This window comes from Saimiri boliviensis, chromosome 6 (genome assembly GCF_048565385.1).
Source record: "Saimiri boliviensis isolate mSaiBol1 chromosome 6, mSaiBol1.pri, whole genome shotgun sequence".
Lineage (NCBI taxonomy): Eukaryota > Metazoa > Chordata > Mammalia > Primates > Cebidae > Saimiri > Saimiri boliviensis.
The window spans coordinates 73,500,804-73,523,304 of NC_133454.1; the positions used below are offsets into that span (position 1 = coordinate 73,500,804).

Below are 22,501 nucleotides of genomic sequence, written 5' to 3' on the forward strand. Positions count from 1 at the left end.
ATCCTCTCACCTCAGCCTTCCAAGTGCTGGGATTATAGGTGTGAGCCACTGTACCCAGCCACACTTACTTAAAACATTTTAAGTGACTGCATAAGATCTTGTCATATGTATGTTCATGTCATAATTTATTTTCTTCAGTTTTTCAGAATGATAAATAATTCTATTAATGCCCATATATTCTTTGTAGTTAAGATTATTTCCTAAACTTTTATTTCTATGATTGGCATTATTTGATGAAAGACCATGAGTTTTGTTTTTAATTCTTTTCTTTTATTTTATTTTTGAGATGGAGTCTTGCTGTGTTGCCCAGGCTGGAATGCAGTGGCTCGGTCTTGGCTCACTGCAACCTCTGCCTCTGAGGTTCAAGCAACTCTTCTGTCTCAGCCTCCCAAGAGCTGAGATTACAGGAGCATGCCACCACATCCAGCTAATTTTTGTATTTTTAGTAGAGACGGGATTTCACTATGTTGACCAGACTGGTCTTTAACTCCTGACCTCATGATCTGCCTGCCTCAGCCTCCCAAAGTGCTGGGATTACAGGCGTGAGCCACCTTGCCTGGCCTTTTTTTTTTTTTTTTGGAATGAGTTTCGCTCTGTCACCCAGGCTGGAGTGCAGTGGTGCCATCTTGGCTCACTGCAACTCCCGCCTCCTGGGTTCAAGCAATTCTCCTGCCTCAGCCTCCTGAATAGCTGGGATTACAGGCACGCGCCACTACCCCCGGCTAATTTTGTATTTTTAGTAGAGACGGGGTTTCTCCATGTTGGTCAGGCTGGTCTCGAACTCCTGACCTCAGGTGATCTGCCCACCTCAGCCTCCCAAAGTACTGGGATTATAGGCATTAAGATAGCCAAATTCCTATCCAGAGAATCACTTGATGCCTGTTTATTTGCATAATAAAATGCACTGTTCTTTATTTTATTTTATTTTTTTTTATCGTTTAAATTATTTTTATTTACAGCAAACTCTACTATGTACATTTCACCCCGAATCACTTTCAAGTTCTTTGGCCTTTGCTTTTTCCAGGCCTGGCGATGTGAGCCACAGACTTGGGACCCAGGACTTTGCCTCCCCAGTGTCGGCGTATCTCCTCATATCTGTCACTGTTTGTCCTGACAGCTTCCACCACCTTGGCCAAGGCGCTTCTGTCTTCCTCATTAACTTGGGTGAATGCAACAGTGGTGCAGGTCTTCCTGTGGACTAGACGTCCCAGTCTTGCCTTCCCCTTGATGATGCAATAAGGGACTCCCATTTTCTGACACAGGGCAGGCAAGAAGACCACCAGCTCGATGGGATCCGTGTCGTGTGCAGTCACCACCAGCTGGGCTTTCTTGTTTTCAATCAAGGAAGTGACTGTATTAATTCCCGATCGAAGTACAGGTGGTCTCTTGGTGGGGACGTCCCCTTTGCCAGCAGCTTTCTTCTCGGCACGGGCCAACAGCCTCTGCTGCTTTTCTTGCCGCCTCTCGGGCCTATACTTCTGGGCCAGCTTTAACATCTCAATAGCTGTTTGGCGGTCCAGGGCCTGGGTGAACTGGTTGATGGCAGGAGGCACTTTCAGCCGCTTATATAGGATGGCTCTCTGCCGCTGCAACCTGACACAGCGGGGCCATTTAACAAAGCGGGTGAGGTCTCTTTTCGGTTGGATGTCCCCTCCAATACCGAAATTCTTCGGCCTGTGCTCAAACAGGGGATTCGCCACTTTCTCGGCCTCCTGCTTCTTCACAACAGCAGGGCCCGGAGCCATCTTCTTCCCCTTGGCCTTCTCTCCTTTTGGCATCTTGGTCGGCGGGAAGCTAAAATGCACTGTTCTTTATTAATTTCTCATTCAAAATTCTAGATTTAAGTTAAATTTCCTGGAGAGTATGATACCTTTTTTTTTTCTTACTATTGTTTTGTAAATGAAAATTTGTAAGTGGATAGAAGGAGAAATTGAAAAGATCACTGATATTATTACCTGAATGAACCTATTACCTAAAATGATCTTTTGAAGTCAGAGGAAATGAAAAAAGTTACGCTGAATTCCTCCACTTATGAAATGGGGAGGATGGCACCTTCCCTGTGTGCCCTACAGGATCCTAATGGCTTAAATTCTCTGGAGAAATGACTTCTTTCATGGCCAGGATCTTCAGAAGGGTATAATCTAGAGGGGAGAATTGGCCTTCCTTTCCCACAATGGTCAGGGGCCCTAGCTCTTAGCAGTTGGCTAGAAATGTTCAGCTGCTTCCTAGCAAATCTTCTGCTAGTAAAAGGGAAGGAGACACCTGTGGTGTGTGGTGTGTGGTGGTGTGGTGTGTGTATGTGTGTGTGTTGGGGGTGATTAGCAGCAGACATAGTGAGGCTTGCTGTGGTTTTGTATTATCACCATGGTGTGTGGGCGGGAACTACATTGTCAAAATCATGGAAGGACAGTGGGAACCAGATTTATTTGTTTCCCATTAGGCGAAATGAAATAAGGGGCCAGGCATGATGGCTCATGCTTGTAATCCCAGCACTTGGGGAGGCAGAGGCAGAAGGATAGCTTGAGCCCAGGAGTTTGAGATGAGCCTGGGAAACATGGAGAGGTCCTGTCTCTACAAAATGTACAAAAATTAGCCAGGTGTGGTGGCACATGTCTGTAGTCCCAGCTACTCAGGAGTCTGAGAAAGGAAGATCGCTTGAGCCTGGGAGGTTGAGGCTGTGGTAAGCTGTGATTGTACCACTGCATTCCAGCCTGGGCAACAGAATGAGGTTCTGTCTCCAAAAGAAGAAACAAGGAGGAAGAAGAATAGTGCATAGGAAATCTTTTGATGTTGCAAACCATAAGTAAAGATAGGTCTTTTGACTTCGTTTGAGTGTTTTAGGCTCTTTCCTTTTGGATTGTATACCAGACCTATAATGCATATAAGTTTATTTGAAAATGAGCCACACACTGTAACATAGCTATGCTGTGGCTGTAGCCAGTTAGACCGTAACTAATTCTCTCTGGGAAGCTTTTATTTTTTTGTTTTGAAACAGGGTCTTGCTCTGTCACCCAAGTTTTGGAGTGCAGTGGTGTGACCGTAGCTCACTGCAACCTTGAACTCCTTGGTTCAAGGGGTCCTCCTGCCTCAGCCTCCCAAGTAGCTGAAACTACAGGGACACACCACTGTGCCTGGCTAATTTTTACTTATTTTTATTTTTTGTAGAGATGGGGTCTCTCTTGGCCTTCCAAACTACTAGTATTGCAGGCACGAGCCACCGTGCCCAGATTTGAGCTTTTCTTTAAGTGTTAACTCTTTATTTTTTCATTTTTTGCTTTTTTGACACGGAGTTTGCCCTCCGTCTCCCAGGCTGGAATGCAGTGGCTCAATGACGGCTCACCGTAGCCTTAACCTCCCAAGCTCAAGCAGTCTTCCCACCTCAACCTCCTGAGTATCTGGGACTACAGGTGCGTGCCACCATGACCGGCTATTTTTGTAATTTTGTAGAGAAGGAGTCTTGCCATGTTGCACAGGCTGCTCTTGAACTCCTGGGCTCAAGCAATCCACCCACTTTGGCCTCTCAAAGTACTGGGATTACAAGTGTGAGTTACTCTGCCCAGCCAGGTTATTGTTTCTGTTTAGACCTGGGTAGTAAATATGTTAGACTTTGCAGACCGTGTGGTTGTAACTACTCACTTCTGCCATTAGAGAACAAAAGCAGCCATAGACAATACTTAAACGAATGGGCGTGGCTATGTTCTAGTAAAACTTGATTTACACAATATGGGCTGCTAATTTACAGGCCATAGTTTGCTGGCTGCTGGTGGGGGGAACACACTTGACAGAAAGAGGCCTAGTTTTGATGAGAAATATTTAAAAAACAGCACTGATGTCTGTTACTTACTGGTTGTGTCACTCGAGCATCTCTGAACCCTCATGTTTAAAATCAAAATGGTAATACCTTTCATAAGAAATAAGAATGAGCAGTTGCACATATGAGGAGATGTTTAACTTTTCTGGAAATAAGATATAAATTAAAACAATAACATATTCTATCTTATATACTGATAAAATATGTTGGTAGAAGGGTGTTGATGGGAATTTTTATCCTGTTGGTGAGACTATAAACTAGTACACAGTTTTAGATGGTACTTTGGGAATATCTGTTGACATTTAAAATACACAAGCTTTTCATCCCATCAGTTCTAATTATAGATATATATCCTAGAGAAATATTAACTTGTGTGTAAAATTAGAGATGTGCTGCCAGTATTATCAATGCAGCATTCTTTGACATAGCAAAACACTGTGAATGACCTAAATATCCAGATATAGCAAAACGGGAAAACAAAGTTGTAGCACATCCTTACCACAGGATTTTTTTTAAAGCTTTTAAAAGTGTAAGGAATTAACAGGCATGGTGGCTCACACCTGTAATCCCAACACTTTGGGAGGCCTAGGTAGCCAGATTGTTTGAGCCTATGAGTTTGAGAACAGCTTGGGCAACATGGTGAAACCCTATCTCTACAAAAAATATAAAAATTTAGCCAGGTATGATGGTGCACACCTGTAGTTCCAGCCACCGGGAGGCTGAGGTGGGAGGATCACCTGAGCCCAAGTGGTCAAGGTTGCAGTGAGCCATGATGGCACTACTATACTCCAGCCTTGGTGACAGAGTGAGACCATGTCCCAAAAAGAAATTAATTAATTAAAAATATGAGGAATCTATTATATGTTGATATGGAAATATGTCAGAGAAATTTTTTTTTTTTTTTTTGAGACGGAGTTTCGCCCTTGTTACCCAGGCTGGAGTGCAATGGCGCGATCTCGGCTCACCGCAATCTCCGCCTCCTGGGTTCAAGCAATTCTCCTGCCTCAGCCTCCTGAGTAGCTGGGATTACAGGCAAGCGCCACCATGCCCAGCTACTTTTTTTTTTGTATTTTTAGTAGAGATAGGGTTTCACCACGTTGACCAGGATGGTCTCGATCTCTCGACCTCGTGATCCACCCGCCTCGGCCTCCCAAAGTGCTGGGATTACAGGCTTGAGCCACCGCGCCCGGCCTGTCAGAAAAATTTTTAAGTGAGAAGGGCAAGTTTCAGAACATATTATATGGTAGGATTACAGGTATATAGACCAAACACACCTACCTGTATGTGAATATATACGTGTGTGTGTACACGGTTAGGAAAAATCTGAAAGGTACTAACAGTGGTCAGTTCTGAGGTGGGGAGTGCCATTGGCAAATATAGGTTGAGGCTTAATGAAGAGGGAGTTTTATATTTTACTCTAGATACTTCTGTATTATATTATTTCACAGTAATAATGTATTCTTTTCTCCTTCCCAATTGTTTGGAGAGCTCCTGGGCCTGTCTGCACTTGCCAGGGTCAGGAGTGTGACAAAGTAGCCAGCTCTGCTCACATCAGTTGAGTTGGAAGAAGCTGCTGAGACCAGAACAGGGAGCACATGCAAGAGGAGGAGGGGGGGATAGCATGTGCAAGTGACTGGGAGAGGCAGCCGAGACAGGCCATTTCCAATTTACCAACAGTAACTATCACATGTCTTGTCTTGACATACTCCAAATTACTTTGCTCTCTGTCATCACACTGGACCCTGAGGATAATTCTCTGAGCAAGGGAGTAGGGATGATGATAAGACAGGTAGTAATCAAAACATGAGACAACAAGGAAAGTATGTGTGTAGAAATAGTTTTTTTCTTTCACTTGAAATAATGTTAAGGATACTCATTGCAGTATTGTTTGAAATGGTAACATTGAAAATAAATATGTGAACATATTATGGTATATTCCTTACGTGGACTTTTATGTAGCTTTTTAAAAGTATGAGTAGGCCAGGCGCGGTGGCTCAAGCCTGTAATCCCAGCACTTTGGGAGGCGGAGGCGGGTGGATCACGAGGTCGAGAGATCGAGACCATCCTGGTCAACATGGTGAAACCCCATCTTTACTAAAAATAAAAAAACTAGCTGGGCGTGGTGGCGCATGCCTGTAATCCCAGCTACTTAGGAGGCTGAGGCAGGAGAATTGTCTGAGCCCGGGAGGCGGAGTTTGCGGTGAGCCGACATCGCGCCATTGCACTCCAGCCTGGGTAACAAGAGCGAAACTCCGTCTCAAAAAAAGAAAAAAAAAAAGTATGAGTTAGAATTTTAGTTACTGGCCGGGTGCGATGGCTCAAGCCTGTAATCCCAGCACTTTGGGAGGCCGAGGCGGGTGGATCATGAGGTCAAGAGATCGAGACCATCCTGGTCAACATGGTGAAATCCCGTCTCTACTAAAAATACAAAAAATTAGCTGGGCATGGTGGCGCGTGCCTGTAATCCCAGCTACTCAGGCAGCTGAGGCAGGAGAATTGCCTGAACCCAGGAAGTGGAGGTTGCGGTGAGCCGAGATCGCGCCATTGCATTCCAGCCTGGGTAACAAGAGTGAAACTCTGTCTCAAAAAAAAAAAAAAAAAAAAAAAGAATTTTAGTTACTTATGCTTGGGAAGATGTTGATAACATTATTAGTTAAGTTGCAGAGCAATGTGTAAAGTGTAAACCTAGTTTTCTAAAAACAGAGACCAACAAAACCCTTCCTAATATATTTGTATTTATGTTTTTTGGGGGCACAAAAATTCGTTACGATTTCTAATCTTGTAGAGGGCCTTGGAGAGAAATGGAAAGGGGCTGGGAGATTACTATTTTAGTCTTTTTTGTCTTTTATCTAACTTTGTATTGCTTCATTGGTTTTGAAGAACTAGAAAAACCAACTTGTATAAGCAAGAAATGAAGTTTCCTAAGCATTGTTTCATCTTAATTGATTTTTTTTTTTTTTGAGATGGAATCTTGCTCTGTTGTCCAGGCCAGAGTGCAGTGGTGTGATCTCGGCTCACTACAATCTCCACCTCCTGGGTTCAAGCGATTCTCATGCCTCAGCCTCCCAAGTAGCTGGGAATACAGGTGCCCACCACCACGCCCAACTGATTTTTGTGTTTTTAGTACAGATGGGGTTTCGCCATGTTGGCCAGGCGGGTCTAGAACTCCTGACCTCAAGTGATCTGCCCGCCTCAGTGTCTCAAAGTATTGGGATTATAGGCGTGAGCCACTGTGCCTGGGTGTAATTGATTTTTAAAGGTTAACTTTTATTATTTTTTAGAGTTAATTTAAAAAATATTAAAGTCAAAATAGAGTTGTAATTTGGAATTAATATGTAAATCTTTTGGATTTAAAGGAGGCACCTGGGTAGTGGCAAGAAAACAAGCAGTCAAGGAACCAGCTTTGTAGTGGTAGTTATCAACTTTCTGATGTGTGAGCTTTAATTTAAGAAGGTTATTTAATAAATGAAGGCTTTAGTGTCCTCCTCTCTCAAACAAAGAGCTGGTACAAGGAGATGTGCTTCACGAATCTTTTTTTTTTTTTTTTTTTTTTTTGAGACAGAGTTTTGCTCTTGTTAACCAGGCTGGAGTGCAATGGCGCGATCTCGGCTCACCGCAACCTCTGCCTCCTGGGTTCAGGCAATTCTCCTGCCTCAGCTGCCTGAGTAGCTGGGATTACAGGCATGTGCCACCATGCCCAGCTAATTTTTAGTATTTTTAGTAGAGACGGGGTTTCACCATGTTGACCAGGATGGTCTCTATCTCTCGACCTCGTGATCCACCTGCCTCGGCTTCCCAAAGTGCTGGGATTACAGGCTTGAGCCACCGCGCCTGGCTTCACAAATCTCTTAACCCACAATTGAGCCACCTTTGAGATTAGAATATTATATTTCATTTGTTTTAAAATGTTTTGGTTTTTGCTTTTTTTTTTTTTACATTTTAATACTGAAATTGGGATGTATTTTACAATTGATAATATCTTTTGGTTGTCACTGGCCATTTTTTTTCACATTTTGTTGTCTCTGAAATTGAGATATCTCATCATTGATTATGTAGGGTAGTTCCATTTTCAGTGCCATTTTTGTTTTCATTAACAAAAACCTTGGCCCTTTCCTGGGCTTCCCTTACTTCCAATCCTGTTAGATTCATTCATATCACTAAGACGTTCTGGATTGGGACAATTGGGTAGATACGTTATTTGAGTGTGCAAGGATTTTGTACATTCTTATATAACTGGTAGATATCCTATATATAGGTACTGTTTGAGAAATTGAGTAAATATATGTGACACATCCAACTTTTAGTGTTCCTAAGTTTTGATTCTCAGTTTGCTTTTTTTTTTTTTTTTTAAGAGATGGGATCTTGCTGTGTCACCCAGGGTGGGGTACAGTGGCACACTTATAGCTCACCGAAGCCTCAAACTCCTGGGCTCAAGGGATCCTCCTGCCTCAGCCAACTGAGTAGCTGAGACTTAAGGCATGCCACCATACCTGGCTTTTTTTTTTTATTTGTGGTTTGTTTTTGTTGAGACAGAGTCTCATTCTGTCACCTAGGCTGGAGTGAAGTGGTGTGATCTCAGCTCACTGCAACCCTCCACCTTTTGGGCTCCAGCAATTCTTGTGCTTCAGCCTCCCGAGTAGTTGGGATTACAGGCATGCACGACCACACCCAGCTAATTCAGTGTGTGTGTGTGTGTGTGTGTGTGTGTGTATTTTTAGTAGAGATGGGATTTCACCATGTTGGCCAGTCTCAAACTCCTGACCTCAGGCAATCCGCCTGCCTCAGCCTCCCAAAGTGCTGGGATTATAGGCATGAGCCCTTGTGCCCAGCCAAATTTTTTTAGTTCTTTTTCTTTTCTTTTTAAATGTTTAGTCCAGTCTTTTTTGCAACATTTTTATTTTAATTTTTGACAGATGGGGTCTCACTTTGTCACCCAGGCTAATCTTGAACTCCTGAGCTCAAGTGATCTTCCCATCTCAGTCTCCTGAGTCACTGGGATTACAAGTGCAAGTCATCGTGCCTGACTTGCCTGGTATTTAATAAAGTATAACATATATACAGAAAAGTACACAAAGTTCACAGCCCAAAGACTTTTCCACAAGGTGAACGTACCTGTGTTACTAGCACCTACATCAAGAAACAGAACATTACCAGCATACCATTACTCCCTTCCCAGTCACTATCCCCCTACTGTTTTATTTTCAAGTGCAGTAAAAGCATACATAGAGATGGTGACTCTTGGTTCATAAGTGAGTGGCTCATGGTTGTCTCAGGTGAGTTTCTGGAAAGAGCCCCAGATTAGGAGCCAGAAGACCAGGGTTGCGTGGTGGTCCCGTTGTTTTTTAGCTGTGTGACCTTAGGCAAGGTAAACTTAACTTTTCTAGATTTCATTCCTCTTTGGTAAAGTGAAAACAATAATGCCCTCACCTTACAGAGCTGTTGTGAGGTTCATGTGAAATTATTGTAAACAGGAAATACTTTGTAAATGGGAAACACTTTGTTAGTGGTAAAGAGCCATATATAAATACTAGTCATTTTTGTTGAGAGGGGTGGAATCTCAAACAGGAGAGAAAATGAAGGATGATCCCCAAGTCAATTCTCTTTATCACCTCTACTGTCTCAGTTTTTGTTGACATTGGTGGTGTCACTGGCTTTCTGTTAAATTCTCCCAAAATAAAAATAATATAGAAGTCCTAAAGTCCTAACAGGAATCCCCAGAGATCTGAAATTTCTCCTAAAGTTTCTTACTTCCTCTCTTAATGCTGATGACCACTAGATCTGTGCAAAGCAGAGATCTTGGTACATCAACAAACTTCAATCACAAATGAGTATACCACCCATTTACAGGCCTTATAAGCAAGCATGATCCTCTCATAGACACTATTCTGAATTGATTCACTGTTCCAAATGGAGCCCAAATCCATATCTCTAACCCCAAATCATATTTTTCATTAATTACTGATTATTTCTAACTGTGTATCCAGTAGAAACCTCCTGTCTGAGAGCTAACTCTCAAAATACTTGCCAATATAGCAGGATGGTTTAGATCTTGGACTTGGAGTGAGGCAGACTTGAGTTTGAATCTTTTTTTTTTTTCGAGACAGAGTCTTGCTCTGTCGCCAGGCACCAGGCTGGAGTGCAGTGGCACAATCTCAGCTCACTGCAATCTCCGCCTCCTGGGTTCAAGCAATTCTCCTGCCTCAGCCTCCCAAGTAGCTGGGACTACAGGCATGTACCACAACACCCAGCTAATTTTTGTATTTTTTTTTAGTAGAGACAGGGTTTCACCATGTTGGCCAGGATGCTCTTGATCTCTTGACCTCGTAATCCACCTGCCTCGGCCTCCCAAAATGCTGGGATTACAGGTGTGAGCCACCGCACCTGGCTGGGTTTGAATCTTAATTCTGCTACTTTTTAGCCTCATGATCTATGCTAATAAAGATCACAACAGGTTGCTTAACATTGTGAAAGACTTACTCTATAAATAAAGGGTATTAATAATATTCACTTGATAGGGGTGATACTATGCTCAAAGGAATGGAAATTGTTGTTACTCTTACATTCTTATCTTGCTTTTTGATACATGTTCATCTATTCACTCAAGCTAGGAAATTTAGAGGTGCTTCGAGAATTATCCTTTTATCTTTCTTCATTTACACAGTTGTCCCTCAGTATCTGTGAGGAATTGGTTTCAGGACTTCCCACAGATACCAAAACCCCTAGGTGCTCAAGTCTCTTATATAAAATATATAATATTTTAATGTAACCTACACACGTCCTTCATATACTTTAAATCATCTTTGGGTTACTTACATAATGCAGTGTAAATGCTACGTAAATAGTTGTTCATTGTATTGTTTAGAATAATAAGAAAAAAAAGTTTATACATCTTCAGTACAGATGCTTTTTTTTTTCCCTCTAAATGTTTTTCATCTCAGGTTGGTTGAATGGAACCCATGAATACAGAGGGCCTACTGTAATTGGTTGTCAGGGCCTGTCAGAATTCTCAAAGCTACTGTTGCTATTTTAATTGTCATTGCCTTACTTATACATTACTTCTTGCTTGTAACGAAAAAGGATGATTTTTGCACTGCATTCTGTAAAGCTTTACAGAACTATAGAACTGACTCAAGAACCAGGGGGAAACAAAGGGAACAAGCCTCCAAACATCCCTTACTTCAGACTGTCTTTTATCTGTGTCCTGGGGTTCTATATAAAGGTTACATTTAAATAGAGTCTATTTAAAATATATAGTTTGAAACTTTTCATTCATTCAAGAAGTACTTATCAGGCGCTCATACTGTGCCAGCCATTGTGCTGATTTCTAAGAATTCAGTAGTGAGCACATAGTTTGTGATTTCATGGGACTTAAGGCAGTAAGAGAAAGATAAATTATTAATAAAATACAAAAAGGCATAATTAGAAACTATGGGCTGGGCACAGTGACTCATACCTGTTATCCCAGTGCTCTGGGAGGCCAAGGTGGGAGCTTCGCTTTTGGCCAGGAGTTTTAGACCTGCCTGGAAAACATAGCAAGATCCTGTCTCTACAAAAATAAAAAAAATTAGCCAGGGACGGTGGCATGTGCCTGATAAAGTACTACTGTTATTCCCATTTTACAGATGGGGAAAATGAGGGCACAGAGAGAGTAAATAATTTGCCCAAGGTTGCAGAGCTATTAGCTGTATACCCACAATTTGTATTAGGTTGTCTTAAGTTCAGACCTTATAATCTTAGCCATTATGCTCTATTGCCTTCCTCTTGTGTCTTACCATTCCAGTCTGTACTTCATGCAGTTTCCCTTCTGAAACATAGCCCTGATCATGCTGCTTTACCTTCTCCCTTTAGAAACCTTACTGTCTTCTCGTCATCTACAGTTTCTTAGCATGAGGCAAGTGCCTCACAGTTTAATATTACTTATGCTTCTTACCATCTGATGCACTGTCCTAAAACTGTGTGCCATTGCTCAACTGTAATATGCTCTGTCTTTGCATGTACTGTTTTCTCTGCCTAGAATGATCCTTTTTTACTTTTTGGTGAAACTCTACTTAGCCTACTCATATTTAAGTATCTAGCTTAAACCTCACTTCCTCTGTAAAGCTTTCCCCATCATCCCATCCTGAGTTAGTCCCTCACTGCCCCTCTAAACTGGTACCTTCTTTTATTTTCCCATTCTGAAGTCTTTTCACCAAAGAATCTCAGTGGTCTCTTTAGCTCCCCACCTTTCGTGCCACAGCTGGAAAAATCCACCTGTTTTGGTCCCTGCTGCCCCTGTGTTGGCAGTGCAGTTTTCTCTCCATCTCTACAGCTGCTGCCTAAGTCAATTTTCTGCATCTGGCCTCACTGTTGTGCCAGTCATCTTTTCAAAAAGCACAAGTAGTATACCATTCTTCTGCCCGGGACTCTTCAGCACCTCCCACTGCTCTTCAGTAAGTCACCCTGTGTTGTTGGTCCCCACTAGCCTTGCTTGTATTATCTCACTTTCCTTTCAGCATACCCCAAGCATACCCATGTTCTTTGGCTTCATATTATGGTTATAGATGTGTCTCTTCCTCTACAAGATTATAAACTCAAGTTTAAAGATTTATCTTTGGGCCAGATCAAGTGCTGGGCCTGTAATCCCAGCACTTTGGGAGGCCAAGGTGGGCCAATCGCTTGAGCTCAAGACCAGCTTGGGCAACATGTCAAAACTCCGTCTCTACAAAAAATGCAAAACTAGCCAGGCATGGTGGTGCATGCCTTGTAGTCCCAGCTACTTGGGAGGCTCAGGCGGAGAAGATCACTTGAACCTGGGAGGCGGAGGTTGCAGTGAGCTGAGATTGCACCACTGCACTCCAGCCTGGGCAACAGAGTCAGACCCTGTCTCAAAAAACAAAAACAAAACAAAACAAAAAACATTCATCTTTGAATTCCTAGCACAGTTTGTAGCATGTTTATATCATGTTTATGGTCTAATATCCCTGATCAGATTTTATTAATTATAAGTAAAGAGTAATATATCATCTGTATTTTGGAGAATGTGTTTTGATATAAAGAAAGAGCTTTTCCTTAAAAGGGATAAACTTCAGTTAGTAGGAAAATTGCTTGTGTGAAATTTTGCACTTCTCAGTGATGCCAGGTACATAGAATTTATTTTATCTAATGGTGATCAAGTTATTTATTAGCATTTTTAAAAGTGGGGATAAGCTGGCACAGTGGCTCACACCTGTAAATCCCAGCACTCTGGGAGTTCAATATAGGTGGATCACGTGAGTCCAGGAGTTTGAGACCAGCCTAGGCAACATAGCAAGTACTTCGTTTCTACTAAAAATTAAAAATAATGAGGTGTAGTGGCGCATGCCTGTTGTACAAGCTACTTGTAAGGCTGAGGTAGGAGGATCACCTTAGCCCAGGAGTTTGAGGTTGCAGTGAGCTATGATTGTGCCAGTGCATTCCAGCCTGGGTGACAGAGTGAGACCCTGTCTCAAAAAAAATAAAAATAAAAAAGGGTGAGATAGATCTGGTAACTAATATTTAGACACTTGGATTGCCCTTTTCATGAGCTGTGGCAGGAACAGTATGAACAGTGAATGCAGAAATGTTTTGTATACATAAAGGCCTATACTGATGAGAAAGATAGAGAATGTAGTTGAGATGTGCTGGAGGGAGCACTGGATTTAGAAAATGTCTCTTTGAAGTCTGACTCTGCAACCTTACCAATCGACCTTGAGGCAGGTATTTTCTTCTTGCTGAGCCTTAGGTTCCTAATCTATAAAACTGGAATAAACCTTGCCTCTTAGGATTCTTTTGAGAAGATTAATTGAGATGTGAGACACAGCCTTCTTTAAAAAATCCTGAAGTCTGTTCAGATCCCTAGCACAATATGTATTTTAGGGTTTTATTTTATCATACCCATGTGTTAGACACCATTCCCACTTATTTCACTTACTAGTAACATATTGACAAGTTTGATTCCTGAGGCAATCTAGCTTCCTCTTTAGAACTCATATTCATGTTTGTTCATTTCTATCAATGACTAAAAGCCTTCTGGTGTGGAAAAAGGAAAAGTGAACCTGGAACCAGAAAGACAAGGGTCTCAGTGCTGGGTAGGACAGGGACGATAAAGTAGAGAGGTGGAGAGGAGAAGGGGTGAGGACCTAGGTATAGAAAGCTACTTTGCTTCAGGCTGTTTAGACAGAGGTAGTTATAAATTGCATTTTGTGGCTTTTATTTTTGAAAAGCTGCCTTGTAGTTCCTTGAGCGTAGCTCCAATCACCTTGCATTGTTTGCCATGCTAAGTTGGTACTACCAGTTTCCAAAGACCTTTCAACAGAATATTAATGAAGCACCCACATGTGTCTCACTTTGGGGATGGGTCCTAATAGGGTAAAACACAATGTGCCTATTTCTAGGAGATTTACTATTTTTTGGAAAGAACACCCTAACTAGTAATGTTTTGACCAGATTCTATTTGACAAGTTCTATTGCAAGATTTTTTGTTGAGAATGGGTATCCTGTGGAAAGAATCGTTGCAAATTTTGGAGGTGGAAAGGTACTTTGTTTATTTTTTTTTTTTGGAGACGAGGTCTCACTCTATTGCCCAGGCTGGAATGCAGTGGCATGATCATAGCTCACTGTAACATCAAACTCCTGGGCTCAAGTGATCTTCCCACCTCAGCCTCCCAAGTTTCCAAGACTACAAGACACACACTACCATGCCCATATATATGCAATTTTTTTTGTAGAGACAGGGTTTCACTATGTTGCCCACACTGGTCTCAAATTCCTTGGCTCAAGTGATCCTCCCATTTTGGCCTCCAAAAGTGCTGGGATTGCAAGCACAAGCAACCATGCCTGGCCCTAAAAAGGTACTTTAGATCTGATCTGACCCTAGCTTCGGTCCCAGTAATTTGCCTCTGTGACTTGCATTAAGCCACATAGCTAGTAAGTGACCCACCCCCACTCCAGGGGCTTTCAACACCAGATCTAGTATGTTTTCTACCACTATGGAGGCTGTCTCCAGTCAGAATATTTCCCCTCCGTTTCAGGTTCCTTTGCATTTCTTAATTAGTTCTGTGTTTGTGAGCAAATGTTGTGCTAGATATGTTGATATGTTGCCCGTAGGGATAGAGCTGTTTTACTCCTCTGTGACAGTGAAACAGGGTGGAGAGGTTCATAGCTGTTTTGTAGAAAGACCTTTTTTTTTTTTTTGAGACAGAGGTTCGCTCTTGTTACCCAGGCTGGAGTGCAATGGAGCAATCTCGGCTCACTGCAACCTCCGCCTCCTGGGTTCAGGCAATTCTCCTGTCTCAGCCTCCTGAGTAGCTGGGACTACAGGCATGCACCACCATGCCCAGCTAATGTTTTTTATTTTTAGTAGAGACGGGGTTTCACCATGTTGACCAGGATGGTCTCGATCTCTTGACCTCGTGATCCACCTGCCTCCGCCTCTCAAAGTGCTGGGATTACAGGCTTGAGCTACCGCGGCCGGCTAGAAAGACCTTCTTGAGAAAGAACTGAGTGGGCCTCTTGGATGTTACAATGAATCCTCTCTGGGTTTTGATTTGCCCTCTGCTTTTCTCCCCAGGAAGACTCAAGCTTACCAACACTGCCTCATTAATCAGCCACTATCCTCTGGAGAGGGAGAATGAGGCCATAATAAATAAGCTCAAGGTCAGGCTCCTGAAACAGCAGACCTTCCCTCTAGCACCAGTGTTTCCTTTCTGCCTCTCCCTCTCATCCCTCCTAGTAGAAGACTTTTCTTGGTGCTTGTTGTTTACAGAGGAGTTTTGGTCCTTTAACGTTTGTAAAGCTCTCACATCCTCAGAAAAAAATTTTTTAGTGATTAGTTTTGAAATTAGAGCTATTTGATTATATTAAGAAGTTGCTTTTTGACCTCATGGTGGCTCACTCCTGTAATCCCAGCACTTTGGAGGCCCAGGCGGGTGGACCACCTGAGGTCAGGAGTTCAAGACCAGCCTGGCCAACATGGTGAACCCTCATCTCTACTAAAAATACAAAATGTTAGCTGGACGTTGTGTTGGGTGCCTGTAATCCCAGCTACTTGGGAGGCTGAGGCGGGAGAATCGCTTGAACCCGGGAGGTGGAGGTTACAGTGAGCCAAGGTTGTGCCATTACACTCCAGCCTGGGCAACAAAAGCAAAACTCTGTCTCAAAAAAAAAAAAAAAAAGTTGATTTTCATGAGGAAAAGCGCATGGCTTTTTTGATTCACTGAGAATGGGCTAGCTTTTATTCATTCACTCAATGATTGTCGATTTAAAAGCTATAGAGAATAATATAGGTTGGCTGGGTCCAGTGGCTCATGCCTGTAATCGCAGCTACTCAGGAGGCTGAGGCACAAGAATCACATGAACCCGGGAGCTGGCGGTTGCAGGGAGCCAAGATCACACCACTGCACTCCAACCTGGGCAACAGAGAGAGACTCCATCTCGAAAAAAAAAGAGAATAATATAGGGACAAGGTAGACAACTTACTACTTACTATATGACTAAATCATGTTAAGTCTCCTAGATCCTGAGACTCATTTCCTCATCTTTAAAACTGCCCAGTGCTTGCTTCAGCAGCACATGTACTAAAATTGGAACAATACAGAGATTAACATGGCTCCTTTGCGAAGATGGCATGCAAATTCGTCGAGTTCCATATTTTTGAAAAATTTTACTAAAAAAAATAAAACTGCCCAATACAATGCCTTCTAGTCTTTTCTCTGTCACTTATGTCCTGGCATAATAAATATCTAAAGACTGTCAGTATTGTTGCTTTTACTGTTGTAATTTGTAGATAATCCAGAGCCTCTCCCCTGAGATCATCTTGTCTAATCCTCAAGATAATCTGTAACCTTATAGACCTGCCTGGCAGGGTGGAGGGTTTGGGTAAGGGCGTAACGACTCTAGATGGTAAAACGGGGCCTGGTCATGGAGGGCCTTGAGTACCAGGATCATTATTTGTGTTAGAATCATCCCATGGCAATGACTGGGGACTTGAACTCTCCTAGTATTTGTTTTTGTTTTTTGAGACATGTCTTGCTCTGTTGCCCAGGCTGGAGTGCAGTGGTATGATCATAGCTCACTGTAACTTCAAACTCCTGGACTCAAGCAGTCTTCCCACCTCAGCTTCCTGAGTAGTAGGACTACAAGTGCACACCACCATGCCTGTCTAATTCTTTTATTTTTTGTAGAGATGGGAGTCTTGCTATGTTACCCAGGCTGGCCTTGATCTTCTGAGGAGTTTGCATTTCTGAGCTCAAATGATCCTCCCAAAGTGTTGAGATTACAGGCATGAACCACCACACCCAGCTTCAGTCTTTTTTTGTTTAAATTTTCAAAAATGACAATATAAATCCTGGTGCAATGGCATGTGCATGTAGTCCCAGCTACTAGAGAGGCAGGCAGGAGGATCACTTGACCGTTTGAAACAATCTTTGTGCTCCTTCTAACCACCCCCTTCTAACCTCTATCTGAATTCTACTGAAATTTATTTATTTATTTTAATTAAAAAAATTTTTTTCTTTTTTGAGACAGAGTCCGGCTCTGTCACCCAGACTAGAGTGCAATGGCGTAGTCTCAGCTCACTGCAACCACGGCCTCCTAGGTTCAAGCGATTCTCTTGCCTCAGCCTCCCAAGTAGCTGAGATTACAGGCATGTGTCACCACAAGCTAAGTTTTGTATTTTTAGTAGAGATGGGATTTTGCCATGTTGAACAGGCCTGTCTTGAACTCTTGAGCTCAAGCAATCTGCCCGCTTCTACCTCCCAAAGTTCTGGGATTAAGGCATGAGTCACTGCACCCAGCCCTCTCTACTGCATTTAAGGTAATTTCCTTCCTTCCTTCTTCCTCCGTTCCCTCTCCCCTTCCCTCCCTGTCTCCCCCTCCCCCTCCTCCTTCCCCTCCCCTCCCCCTCCTCACCTCCCATCTCTCCCTCCCTTCCCCCTCTCCCCTCCCCTCTCTCCCTCCCCTCCCCCTCCTCCTTCTCCCCCTCCCCTCCTCTTTTCCCTTTCCCTCTCCCCCTCCCCTCTCTCCCTCCCCTTCCCCTCCTGCTTCCCCCCTTCCCCTCTCCCCCTCCCCTCTCTCCCTCCCCTCTGCCTCCTCCTTCCCCTTCCCATCCTCCCTCCCGTCTCCCCTCCCCCTCCCCTTTTTCCTTCTCCTCCCCTCTCCCCCTCCCCTCCCCCCTTCCCTCCCCCTCCTCCCTCCCCTCCCCTCTCCCCCTTCCCTTCCCTTTCCCTCCCCTCCCCCCTCTCCTCCCCTCCCCTCCCTTTCCCTTCCTCCCCATCTCTCTCTCTCTCTCTCTCTCTCTCTCTCCCTCCCTCTCTCTCCCTCTCCCTCTCCCTCCCTCCCCATCCCTTTCCTTTCCTCTCTTTCTAGAATGGTTTTATCATTCCTTTCCCACACTTCTGGGGACAGTAATTGGGGGCTTGCAGAATCAGGCAGGATCCATGTGGCCACCTGCTACCTGTCTAGGCTGTGAGAGGGGCTGTGGAAATTCTGCTGCCACCAAAGGAGGGAGGAAGAGGAGGGAAGGGCTGGAAAAACTGGCCAGGCTCCTTGGGCTGTACTGAAGAACTGGCCCAGAAACTTGGCAGCCTTGCAGAGAGGTTCCAGGGGAGGGTTCAGCCCCTCCGAGGCTGCACAGCTGGAAGCTGTTGCCTTGAGTTTAGAGCAAGGGGCCAGGCTGGGGAGACAGCTTGTACGCTTTTGAGACGGTATCAATTCTATCTGGGCTAGGAAACTTCAGGGCTGACCAACTGTCATATGTGGCCAGGGCATTTTTAGCAGGCCTGCCTCCTATTTTCACCTCATACAACTCGGGAGTGTTGATAATGCCAATCTTTAAATTATGTTTGACCAGGCCTGTGGTGGCTCATACTTGTAATTTTAGCACTTTGGGAGGCTGAAGCAGGCAGATTACTTGAGCCCAGGAGTTTGAGACCAGCCTGGGTAACAGGGTGAAACTCTGCCTATACAAAAAAATACAAAACTTAACAAAACTTAGGCATGGTGGCACACACCTGTAGTCCCAGCCACTTGGAAGGCTGAGGCAGGAGGATTGTTTGAGCCCAGGAGGCCAAGACTGCAGTGAGCCATGATCATGTCACTTGCACTCAAGCCTGGGTGACAGAGTGAGACTCTGTCTCAAGAAACAAACAAACAATTAGGTTTGCCACTTTGCTTTTCTGTAAAAGTTTTGATAATTTGCTTTGCCTTTGCTTTCATGGTGCTCCTTTGGATAAGAACTTTTCTTTCTGCTAATAGTGATTGCTAACTGTAAACTACATATGATACTGTGGCTAGAATAGGCTACAGGGCCTGAAAGAAGCAGCAGGGTGATGGAGTCTACAGCCAACGGCCTTGGTCTGACCCCCACTCCCACCTCATCCCAACCACCCACCCCACCACAGTCATTTTCTGGTGGCCAGAAAGTTGAATTTGTAAACCTCACATCCAGAGTAGTTTCAAGAAGCAGATTTAAGGAGCCGTAGTGTGCTAGGTGCTATGGGGGATCACAGAGAGAGAGAGAGAGGTGGAACTGGTTATGCCCTTGAGGAATTTCCATTCTAGATATGAAGACAAGACTTTCATACAAATACACATAAGTGCTAAGAGTAGGATGTAGATACATTTTTCTGATCACCAGTGTAATACAGGATTATTAAAAATAAATGCAAACATACAGCATAGAAAGTCCCCAAGTGAACGTTCCCCACACTCTAACTCTCCCCACAAGATAACCCTTGTTAACTATTAAATATTTGAGGAGTTGGGAATATTAAATTAAATACATTAAATATTTGAGCTAGACCCTAAAGTCAAATCTAGAGAGGCAGACTGATGGGAAGAAGGCAGACAGACAGAGGATCCAGTCTCCTGCTCCAGGTGGAATACCTCTCTAGCTTCCCAAACAATTGGTGAGCCAAATTCTGCTTGGACACCTTGGTGACAAGGGACCAAAATGCCAAATAGGAATTAGTCTGCAGGAAGCACCCACCTGTGCCTTACATGCTAGCCAGTGTGTTGGACACCTTATAGGTGTTATTGAATTAATCCTCATCACTTTATAACACATCTTTATTCTTATTTTACAAATAGGGATACTAAAGCTCAGATGTTTCTTGCCAATGTCAAATAGTTAGCAGTATGTGGTAGAGACTTCTGCCATTTACTTGCTATGTGATCTTGGCAAATTATTTAATATCGTGGCTCAATTTCCTCCTCTCTAAAGTTGGGTGATAATAGTACCTAGTTCATTAAGGGAGTTTTTAAGATTAATGAGTTAGTCCATATTAGGTCAGTAGAATAGTATCGGGTACATAGTATGCACTCGGTAAGCATTCGCTACTCTCTATCTGTCTGTCTATTTACTGAAACAGTCTTGCACTCCAGCACCCAGGCTGGAGTGCAGTGGCATGATCTCTGCTCATCCCGAGTTCAAGCAATTCTCCCACCTTAGTCCCCTGAGTAGCTGGAACTTTGACACTAAAAAAGAAACTAATTTGTTTCTAAATCATGAAGTTTTACTGATTACTTTTTATGTAAAACATTTTAACCTATGTGTTATATATATACGGTGAAACTCTGCCTATACAAAAAAATACAAAACTTAACTGGGCATGGTGGCATGAACCAATGATTGTGACCTCTATGGTATACCCTCTAGTAGAAACAGACAAGGACAACTCTGAGCCAGGTGTGGTGGTTCACACATGCAATCCCAGGGCTTTGGGAGAAGCATAGAATTTTTAGAGAAGAATTTAAAATAATGATATGCCTAAATAACATATTGAGACCCTGTCTCTACAAAAAACAAATTAGCCAGGCATGGTGGCACACACCTGTACTCCCACTACTTGGAAGGCTGAGGCAGGTGAATCACTTGATCCCAGAAGTTTGAGGTTAGAGCGAGCTATGATCTCACCACTGCATTCCAGCCTGGGTGACAAAGTGAGATCCTGCCTCTAAAAAAAAACAACAACAAAACTGCCTGGCTAATTTTTTTTTTTTTTTTTTTTTTTTGCTTGTGTGTGTGTGTGTGTGTGTGTGTGTGTGTGTGTGTGTGTGTGTGTGTTTGTATTTTTTAGTAGAGGCATGTTTTGCCATGTTGCCCAGGCTGGTATCAAACTCCTGGGCTCACACCCTCTGCCCACCTCAGCCTCCCAAGTGCTGGGATTACAGGTGTGAGCCACCATGCCCTGCCAGCTATTATTATACTCTTTTCTCTCTTGTTCTGACATCCTTGTCATCTCCTCAGTTTAATTCTGCATATCATCGGTTATAATTTCATCCCCTGGAGAGTCTGTCTGGGCTTCCTATCGGTTCTTTATCCTGTCTCCACACTGTCTCTCACTGCCTCTTCTACCTGGGTTCAGGCAATCTTCCCACCTCAGCCTCCCGAGTAGCTGGAACTGTAGGTGTGGGCCAGTATACCTGGCTGATTTTTATTAATGAAATTTTTTGTAGAGATGGGATCTCCCTATGTTACCCAGGCTGGTCTCAAACTTTTGGGCTCTAGTGATCCATTTCGCTGGGATTACAGGTGTAAGCCATTGTGGGAAGCCCCCCTTTCCATTCTCTCTTACCTTACCATCTTGTGTGCCGTCATTACCTGTCTCCTGTCTGTGCAGCCTCCTGACTTACCTCATTGCTGCTAGTCTTGTTCAGGTATATACAGAATAAACTTGGGGCACAGTTTTTGTTATACCACAGCTCTGTGTTAATAACAGACAACAAGTAAACTTCCAAATCTTTGATTCCTTGGTTTGAGGTTCAAGATTCTCCCAGCTCTCTGACCCTACCTCACCCTTCAAGCCTTTTCTCCCACTGCGTCTATGCCTTCTCTCTGCTTTCTCTTCCTCCCACACCTCTCTTTCCATCTGGGGAAATGCTACCTGTGTGTTTCAAGGTCCAAATTAAAATGGCACTTCGTTATCTTAATCCTTCCCTACCCGAAACTGGTTAGAATTTTTCTTTACAGGTTTTGTGGAACTTCGTACACCAGTTTGAAATGCAACATTCAAGTCACATTTCTCATTTCCCATGGAATTACAACCTACCTCAGTGCAGATGCTCAGTTTAATTCATCTTTGTATACTTCCTACAGTTTCCTATAGGAGTGCCTTGCACATAGTAGGTGCTCAGTAAATGTTTGTGGCATAAGATAAGGGGGCGATTGTTGACTATCTGGTGGGCTTCCCTCTCAGCCTTGGTGAAGGTCGCTATTCAGTTGGGGGAAATGCTGTGGTTTTATTTAAGAGTCAGACATCTTTTGTTTTCAGCCGTGTAGGAGAGGCAGAGCCTACAAGTCCCAGTGCCTGCGTCTGTTAAGGGCTGCAGCCAGTGCCTGGTGTACTCGGTCTCGTGCCTTGGCTCCTCAGCCCCTCCCCACAAATGCTCAGCGGAACAGGGGATTAGGTTCTGGCAGCACAGCTGGGATTTTGGCGGCCATTCCACAGCTGACAATAGCACGCAGCACAGGACAGCGCAGGCCTGTACTCCAGGGCCAGAATCTGCCTGGGCTTCTTGTTTGGGTGGCAGAGGGGGAGGAGCGGGCACAGCACGGCATCCTGGCCTTGCCACGCAGAAGGTATGGGCTGGAGAGATTCCCTCGGGGAATGGACTTAGGGGGTGGCCGTGTCCCAGAGCAGGGCAGGCGGTACCCATGGAAGAAGGCAAGGTGCTTTGTGTGTGAGCGGCATGGGT

General features: G+C 43.7%; 1 protein-coding gene, 1 non-coding gene and 1 pseudogene across 6 annotated transcripts in view; 2 read left to right on the forward strand and 1 right to left on the reverse strand.

Moving 5' to 3' along the window:
* The window catches only part of NUMA1 (nuclear mitotic apparatus protein 1), an 82,597-nt gene that overhangs the window by 19,223 nt on the left and 40,873 nt on the right, over positions 1-22,501 (forward strand). Inside the window, exon 1 of one of the 5 annotated variants that reach the window (XM_010334284.3) lies at positions 22,129-22,385. The exons of the other annotated variants lie outside the window; for them this stretch is intronic. The gene's annotated coding sequence lies outside the window, so the exon portion shown is untranslated. Of the gene's footprint in view, positions 1-22,128; positions 22,386-22,501 lie in introns of those variants that run through there. 5 annotated transcript variants of the gene reach the window in all.
* On the reverse strand, positions 917-1,788 carry LOC101029320 (large ribosomal subunit protein eL8 pseudogene; annotated as a pseudogene).
* On the forward strand, positions 16,360-16,461 carry LOC120364783 (U6 spliceosomal RNA). Its single transcript, XR_005579925.1, has one exon. It is a non-coding gene; the product is annotated as a U6 spliceosomal RNA (small nuclear RNA).